General features: G+C 41.4%; 1 protein-coding gene across 1 annotated transcript in view; it reads left to right on the top strand.

Moving 5' to 3' along the window:
* Positions 1–9,074, top strand: part of GIGYF2 (GRB10 interacting GYF protein 2) — a gene marked incomplete at its 3' end in the record, with an annotated part of 181,145 nt that overhangs the window by 125,287 nt on the left and 46,784 nt on the right.

Raw genomic sequence — 9,074 nt, forward strand, 5'->3', positions numbered from 1 at the left:
TTTTTTTTTTTTTTTTTAATCATAGGACACATGTGCTTGTCAGAGAAAGAAAGAGAGAAGCAGAGAGAGGGGAAAGTGGGAAATCCTCCCCCACCCCCGCCCCAGGGAGGGGATGGCCACATCTCAGTCCCTTCTCTTCTCTTGCGATTTGTAGGCATACATGCCCTGCATGATTTAAGCAGCTGGGTCTGGGACTCAAACTGTGGTTGGCCATGTGGGAGTCTAGTGCCTTAACTACCACAGCATGCTGGCCTTCCTTTGTGCATTTTTAAATACGGTTTTGTTGTCGTTGAGTTTTAGGAGTTCTCTTATGTATTCTGAATATTAATTTTTTTTATCAGATATGTAATTTGCAAATATTTTCCTTCACTTTTTTGTTGGTTGCATTTTTACTCTTTTCTTTTTATTCATGATAGAATGTGTGCATGTACAAATGAGGGGAGAGAGAGAGAGAGAACGGCAGGCAGGTGAGCACATGTAAGAGCTCCAAAGGGCTGGTCACACCATGATCCTCTTCCTCCAGTCCTTCAGCCCATCACATCTTGGACATTCTAGTGCATGCCTTTTGTGATTCAGACCAACCGGGCCAGGAGTTTGAACCACATTTGGTCGTGTTATGAGATCCAGCTTCTCTTGAGCAGCACATTACCTCTGGGCCCTGAAGGCGGCCCTGATACTGTCTTCCATGCACGTTTATGTTTTATTGAGTAGTCGGCAAAGTTATGACGTATTTTTCTGTGTTTTTCTATGCAAAAACGCGGTAATAACTTTTTTGATGACCCAATAATTTATTATTTTTTTTGAGAGGTTTTTCGTTATAGGGCGCGTGCGCTCGCCAGACAGACAGAGAGAGACATAGAGATAGAAAGCGAGAAATCACCCCCCGGGGGGATGGTCACGCCTCAATCCCTTCTCCTCCATTCTCCTCTTGGGATCTTGGGCACGCACGCACACGCGCCCGGCGTGAGTTTTAAGCCACCGGGTCCGGGACGTGAACCGCGGTCGACTACGTGGGAGTCCAGCAATATAGCCATTACGCTAACTGCTGGTTCCCATGACCCAATAATTTTCAAGGAATCCAATTTTTCTTTTTCTTTTGTTGTTATGCCTTTGGCATCGTTTTATTGGAGAGATTTTTGCTATAGGGCACATGCACTCTCCAGAGAGATAGAAAGCGAGAAATCCCCTCTAGGAAATGGCCACGCCACAATCCCTTTTCCTCCATTCTTCTCTTGGGATTCTGGGCATGCATGCACACACACCTTGGGTGAGTTTTAAGCCACTGAGTCTAGGCCTCAAACCATGGTCAGCTACTTCGGGGAGGGGGGCCAGCGACATAACCATTTCTGCCATTTGTTGGTCCTTCCTTTGGCATCTTAGCCAAGAAATTTTAGTGTTGTGAAGCTTTTGCCCATTGTAGAGTTTTATGTCTCACGCTTAGATCTTTGGTCCAGTTTGAGTCAAATTTTGTATATGGAATTCGTATTGGTCCAACTTTTGTATATGGGATTGGTAGCGGTCTACCTTCATTCTTTTGCATATGGATATCCAGTTTTCCCAGCACCATTTGTTAAAGAGACTATCCTTTTTCCATCGAATGATCTTGACACTCTTGTCAAAAATCATTTGATCACATACTCAAGTGTTTATTTCTGAGTCCTCTATTCTGTTGCATTGATCTTTATGTCTGTCTGAATTGGCTAGAGGGCATTTGTGCTCACTGTTAAGAGACAGAGAGGGAAAATGGGAAGTTACCCACCCAGGAGGAATGGCCATGCCACAGTCCCTTCTCCTCCATTCTTCTCTTGGGATTTTGGGCACCCACGTACATGGGCCTAGTGTGATTCTGAAGCCACCATGTCTGAGACTTGAACTGCTCAGTCGACCATGTGGGATCCAGCCACTTTAACTATCATGCCACCAGGTGGCCTGTGTCTTTCTATGCCACTACCATACTGTTTTAATTACTGTTTCTTTTCAGTAAGTTTTGAAGTGAGGAAGTCTGAGTTCTTATCCTTCATTCTTTTTAAGCAGTTTTGAGTTTTGTTTTGTTTTTTTTTTTTCAGGAGAGGCTTTTGTATAGGTCATGTCTGCTCACCAGGAAGACAGAGACAGAAAGCGAGAAGTCTCCTCCCAGGGGGGATGGCCATGCTGCAATCCCTTCTCCCCTTCTCCTCCATTCTCCTCTCAGGATCTTGGGTACACATGCACACGTGCCTGACATGAGTTTAAGCCACTGGGTCCAGGACTCAAACCGTAGTCGACTACATGGGAGTCCAGCAACATAGCCATTATGCCGACTGCTGGTCCCATAAGCAGTTTTTAATTGACAAGTAAAAATTATATACACTTAATTGTGTACAGCATATTTTGAAATATATGTGCATTGTGAAATTAAATTAATTAACATTTGAATTACCTCACAAACTTATATTTTGTTATCGACTATAGCCAATGTTGTACAAGAGGTCTTTTGTTCTTTTTTTCTTAACTTATGGTAGAATGTATGTGTGAGTGCATGCGCTAGAGGAGGGGGGCAGGAAAGCACCCTTTACGGGGCTTGGCGATACTGGGATCCTTTTGATCCAGTCTTCCAGCCTATCAAAATCTTGGGCTTGGACATATGACCAGCATGTTTCCAGGCCAGTTGTACCAGAGCCTCATCCACAGTCTTTATGGCTTCCAGCTCGCAGTCCAGTATTCTCTTCCAGGTTTGCCATGGAGGCTGGGCCTTGCTCTCCTATTCTTTTTTCAAGATTATTTTGGTTATTTGGGATCTCTTGAGATTCCATATACATTGTAGGGTGAGTTTTTCTGTCTCAGCAAAATAGGTCATTGAGATTTTAATGGGGATTACATTAAGTTTGCAGATTGCTTTGGGTAGTTCTGTCATTTTAACCAGCATTCAGTCTTCCAACTCAATAATACAGGTGCCTTTTCATTTACATAGTTCATTTTAAATTTCTTTCAGCATTCTTTTGTAGTTTTCATTGTATAAGACTTTCACATCCTTAGTTAATTCCTATGTATTTTATTCTTTTTGATGCTATTTTAAGTAGAATTGCTTTTATTTCCTTTTTTTTTTTTGAGAGATTTTCACTGTAGGGCGCGTGCACTCGCCAGACAGACAGAGAGAGACATAGAGACAGAAAGCGAGAAATCACCCCCCAGGGGGGATGGTCACGCCGCAATCCCTTCTCCTCCATTCTCCTCTCAGGATCTTGGGCACGCACGCACACGCACCCAGCATGAGTTTTAAGCCACCGGGTCCGGGACACAAACCGCGGTCGACTACGTGGGAGTCCAGCGACATAGCCATTACGCTAACTGCTGGTTCCCCTTTTATTTCCTTTTTTGAGTTTGTTCCTTGTCACTATACAGAAATGCAACTGATTTTTGTATGTTGATTTTTTTAATCCGGATATGCTGCCGAATACTGTTAAGAGACAGAGAGGGAAAATGGGAAGTTACCCACCCAGGAGGAATGGCCATGCCACAGTCCCTTCTCCTCCATTCTTCTCTTGGGATTTTGGGCACCCACGTACATGGGCCTAGTGTGATTCTGAAGCCACCATGTCTGAGACTTGAACTGCTCAGTCGACCATGTGGGATCCAGCCACTTTAACTATCATGCCACCAGGTGGCCTGTGTCTTTCTATGCCACTACCATACTGTTTTAATTACTGTTTCTTTTCAGTAAGTTTTGAAGTGAGGAAGTCTGAGTTCTTATCCTTCATTCTTTTTAAGCAGTTTTGAGTTTTGTTTTGTTTTTTTTTTTTCAGGAGAGGCTTTTGTATAGGTCATGTCTGCTCACCAGGAAGACAGAGACAGAAAGCGAGAAGTCTCCTCCCAGGGGGGATGGCCATGCTGCAATCCCTTCTCCCCTTCTCCTCCATTCTCCTCTCAGGATCTTGGGTACACATGCACACGTGCCTGACATGAGTTTAAGCCACTGGGTCCAGGACTCAAACCGTAGTCGACTACATGGGAGTCCAGCAACATAGCCATTATGCCGACTGCTGGTCCCATAAGCAGTTTTTAATTGACAAGTAAAAATTATATACACTTAATTGTGTACAGCATATTTTGAAATATATGTGCATTGTGAAATTAAATTAATTAACATTTGAATTACCTCACAAACTTATATTTTGTTATCGACTATAGCCAATGTTGTACAAGAGGTCTTTTGTTCTTTTTTTCTTAACTTATGGTAGAATGTATGTGTGAGTGCATGCGCTAGAGGAGGGGGGCAGGAAAGCACCCTTTACGGGGCTTGGCGATACTGGGATCCTTTTGATCCAGTCTTCCAGCCTATCAAAATCTTGGGCTTGGACATATGACCAGCATGTTTCCAGGCCAGTTGTACCAGAGCCTCATCCACAGTCTTTATGGCTTCCAGCTCGCAGTCCAGTATTCTCTTCCAGGTTTGCCATGGAGGCTGGGCCTTGCTCTCCTATTCTTTTTTCAAGATTATTTTGGTTATTTGGGATCTCTTGAGATTCCATATACATTGTAGGGTGAGTTTTTCTGTCTCAGCAAAATAGGTCATTGAGATTTTAATGGGGATTACATTAAGTTTGCAGATTGCTTTGGGTAGTTCTGTCATTTTAACCAGCATTCAGTCTTCCAACTCAATAATACAGGTACCTTTTCATTTACATAGTTCATTTTAAATTTCTTTCAGCATTCTTTTGTAGTTTTCATTGTATAAGACTTTCACATCCTTAGTTAATTCCTATGTATTTTATTCTTTTTGATGCTATTTTAAGTAGAATTGCTTTTATTTCCTTTTTTTTTTTTGAGAGATTTTCACTGTAGGGCGCGTGCACTCGCCAGACAGACAGAGAGAGACATAGAGACAGAAAGCGAGAAATCACCCCCCAGGGGGGCTGGTCTCACGCCGCAATCCCTTCTCCTCCATTCTCCTCTCAGGATCTTGGGCACGCACGCACACGCACCCAGCATGAGTTTTAAGCCACCGGGTCCGGGACACAAACCGCGGTCGACTACGTGGGAGTCCAGCGACATAGCCATTACGCTAACTGCTGGTTCCCCTTTTATTTCCTTTTTTGAGTTTGTTCCTTGTCACTATACAGAAATGCAACTGATTTTTGTATGTTGATTTTTTTAATCCGGATATGCTGCCGAATTCATTTATTAGTTCTAACCAGTTTTTTGTTTGTTTAGTTTGCTCGAGGGTATATGACCACACGCATGAGTGTGTGTTAGTGTGAAACAGGGATAATGGCCACTCTAAAATCCTTTCTCTTCCATTTGGTCTTGAGATCTTGGGCATGCATGTACATGTGCTTAGTGTTTTTTTTTTTTTTTTGAGAGATTTTCACTGTAGGGCGCGTGCACTCGCCAGACAGACAGAGAGAGACATAGAGACAGAAAGCGAGAAATCACCCCCCAGGGGGGATGGTCACGCCGCAATCCCTTCTCCTCCATTCTCCTCTTGGGATCTTGGGCACGCACGCACACGCGCCCAGCGTGAGTTTTAAGCCACCGGGTCCGGGACGTGAACCGCGGTCGACTACTTGGGAGTCCAGCGACATAGCCATTACGCTAACTGCTGGTTCCCCTTAGTGTGTTTTTTAAGCTGCCAGGTCTAGGATTCAAACCACACATTTGACCATGTGGGATCCAGGAGTTGGCCATATGGGATCTGGCCACCTTCACCACCACACTACTGACTGGCACTTTTAGCCATTTCTGATGTCAGGATAGATGACATTGGTGTTGAACCAGCTGTACAACCTTAGAGTGAATTCCACTTAGTCATAGTGGGTAATCCTTTATATTTATTGTTTAATCCTGTTTGGTAATATTAGTTAAAAATTTTTATGTGTGTTCATGAGGGATTTTTTTTTTTTTTTTTTTTTTTTTTTTGTTCTTTCGTTGTGTAGTTTTAGTGTCGGGTAAATTGGACTAGGAAGTATTCCTTCCCCTCCTATTTCCTGGGAGAAATTGTTTAAAGTTGTTGTTAGTTCTTCAAATGTTTGAAGAAATTCTCCATTGAAACTGGAGGATTAAAAAATTCCAGATTTGGAATTTTTGTTTTAATTTAAAAGTCACAAATTCAGTTTTTCTTTTCTTTCTTTCTTTTTTTTTTTTTTTTTTTTTTTGGAGTTTTTTTTTTTCTGCTGTTTTGAGAGGTTTTTGCTACAGCGCACATGCACTTGTCAGAAAAACAGAGAGAGACAGAGAGACAGAAAGTGAGAAATCACCCCCCAGGGGGGATGGCCACGCCACAATCCCTTCTCCTCCATTCTCCTCTCGGGATCTTGGGCACGCATGCCACATGCGCCTGGCGTTAGTTTAAGCCACCAGGTCCGGGACTCGAACTGCAGTCAACTACATGGGAGTCCAGCAACATAGCCATTACATCAACTGCTGGTCCCACAAATTTAGTTTTCTTAAGAGCTATTTAAATTATTTAATGTGAGTCGTAGTTTGTACTTTGTGTTTTTTGATGGATCGGTCAATTTTATATAAAATACCAAATTTATGGGTGTAGAATTATTTGCACTGTTTTCTTATCTTTGTGTCTGGAGGTTCTGTAGTGATATCCTCTATCATTTCTGACCTTGGTAATTTGTATATTCTCTTTATAAATCTTGCTAGAGGTTTATTAGTTTACTAATTTTTTTAATAAAGAATCACTTTGTTTCTTTTATTTTTACTATTGCTTTTGTTTTCAGTTTGATTTATGCTCTCTTTCCTTTTGTTTGGTTAAGATTTATTTTGTTATTTTTCTAGGTTCTTGAGGTGATTTGGGGTCTTTTTTTTTCCTTTTTTTTGAGGGGGCTATAGGGTGTGTGTGCTCACTGAAGAGAGATGGGGGAGGGGAGAGAAAGTGAGAAATCACCCCGTAGGGGAATAACCATGCTACATTCCCTTCTCTACTCTTCTCTGGGGTTTTTGAGCATGCATTCACATGCACCAGATATATTTTTCAAGCCTCCAGGTCCAAGACTCAAACTATGCGGTTGGTCATGTGAGATCCAGCCATCTTAACTACCATGCCACTTGAGTGGCTTGGGGCTATTTTTCTTTTTATTCATTTTTATTTTTTATTCTTTTTTTTTTTTTTTTTTTTTTGAGAGAGAGAGAGAGAGTGAGTGTATTGCTATAGGCCGCATGCCCTTGCCGGAGAGACAGAAAGACAGAAAGCAAGAAATTAACCCCTGGGGGGATGGCCACACCACAATCCCTCCGCCTCCATTCTCCTCTTGGGATCTTGGGCATGCATGCACATACAACCAGCATGAGTTTTAAGCCACCGGGTCCAGGACTTGAACTGCGATCGACTATGTGGGAGTCTAGCAATGTATCCATTACAATATATCTTGGTCCCATTTTTCTTTTAAAGAATTACTTATTTAATTTTATCTGTTACTATTATTATTATTATTTTAAAATTTGACATAGAGCATGTGTGCTCACCAGAGAGAGACAGAGAAAGAAAAATAAAATGAAAAAGCAGGCTGCCAGGCAGGTCTGAGACTCGAACCATGGTCGGCCATGTGGGAGTCCAGCATCTTTACCACCATGCCACCTGCTGGCCCCAGGACTTTTTTTTATTGATGTGAGCATTTAATACCATAAAATTTTTGATTAGCACTTCTTTAGCTATTTTCTACAACTTAATGGGTATATATTCTCATTTTCATTCAGGTGTTTTTTTTGTTTTTGTTTTTGTTTTTTTAATTTCCCTTGAGACTTCCTTTTTTACCCATGAATTATCTGGCAGTGTGTTTTTTAAATTTCTAAGTATTTGGAAATTTTCCTATGATCTCTCTTTTATTGATTTCTACTTTGATTCTGTTATCAAAGAACATACCAAAATCGAGGTGTGTTTTATGGCATAGTATATGTTCCATTATTGCTGTATGTTTTGTGTGTTTTGGTAAAGAGTCTAGATTGCTGTCTTCATGGTGTTCTGTAAGTAAACACTTCAAAGTGTTAATGGTGTTGTCAACTTCTTCTATAATCTTGTTGATTTTATGTCTAGTTCTATTAGTTATTGAGGAGTGTTAAAGTCTTTAATTTGTGGATTTATTTATTTCTTGTTTTAGTTCTATTAGATCCTGTTTCATATATTTTGCAACTTTGTGGTGTAGTTCATATCCACTTTTTAAATTCAGAGTTTACTTATCTATTTTTTTTTGGAGAGAGAAAGAGAAAAACTGGCAGTCCCAGCTGGGTTACTGTGCTGTGATCCACCCCTGGTCTCAGTCAGCTTGGATCATGGTTTTGTGTACATGCTCCCAGCATGTTTAGGGACATCATGGAATATGAACCCAGGGTCTCTCTCGTATGGGCCCAGCTATGTTACCACTGTGCCTTTACCTGGTCCCTGTTATGTGCATATTTGCAATTGCTATGTCTTCTTGGTGCATTGACTCTCTGTTGTTATATATGTGTGTCTCTGTCTCTGATCATTTTCTTTGCCGTGAAGTCTACTTTATCAGTTAGTAATATAGCAATGAATGCAGCTTTCTTTCATCAATGCTGACATGATATATCTTTTTCTTTTTTAACTTGACTATAGGATGCGTGCACTTGCCAGAGAAAAAGGAAAAATGAGAAAGCATTCTCAAAGTGGGGATGGCCATGTTGCAGTGTCTTTTCTTCCATTTCCCTCTTAGGATTTTGAGCATGCATGCACATGTGCCCAGTGTTTTTCAAGCTCTTGAGTCCAGGGCTCAAACCGCCTAATCAGCCATGTGGGATCTAGCTGCCTTAACCACCCTGCCACTGGCTGGCCTGCGTGATGTCTTTTTCTATTCCTTTCCTTGCAATATGTTCACTTCATTATATTTGGGGGATTTTCTTGTAAATAGCATATATATGATTGGGTCATGGTAAGGCCTTTTTTAATCTCCAAATCTGGGATATGTGAGGTAAAAGAGGAGGGGAAGAAAAAACCCTCAGGGAAGTCACGTCATGTCATTCCCAGGCTCTTAGGGACCTCAAAGTCAGTTTACCACTTTCTCTCTTTTCAGAGTGTTCTTTCATTTTATATAAAGTATCCAGGGTTTTTAGTTGTACTGAGAAGGAGAAGT

Source organism: Tupaia chinensis, unplaced genomic scaffold, assembly GCF_000334495.1.
Source record: "Tupaia chinensis unplaced genomic scaffold, TupChi_1.0 Scaffold149383_1, whole genome shotgun sequence".
NCBI lineage: Eukaryota > Metazoa > Chordata > Mammalia > Scandentia > Tupaiidae > Tupaia > Tupaia belangeri.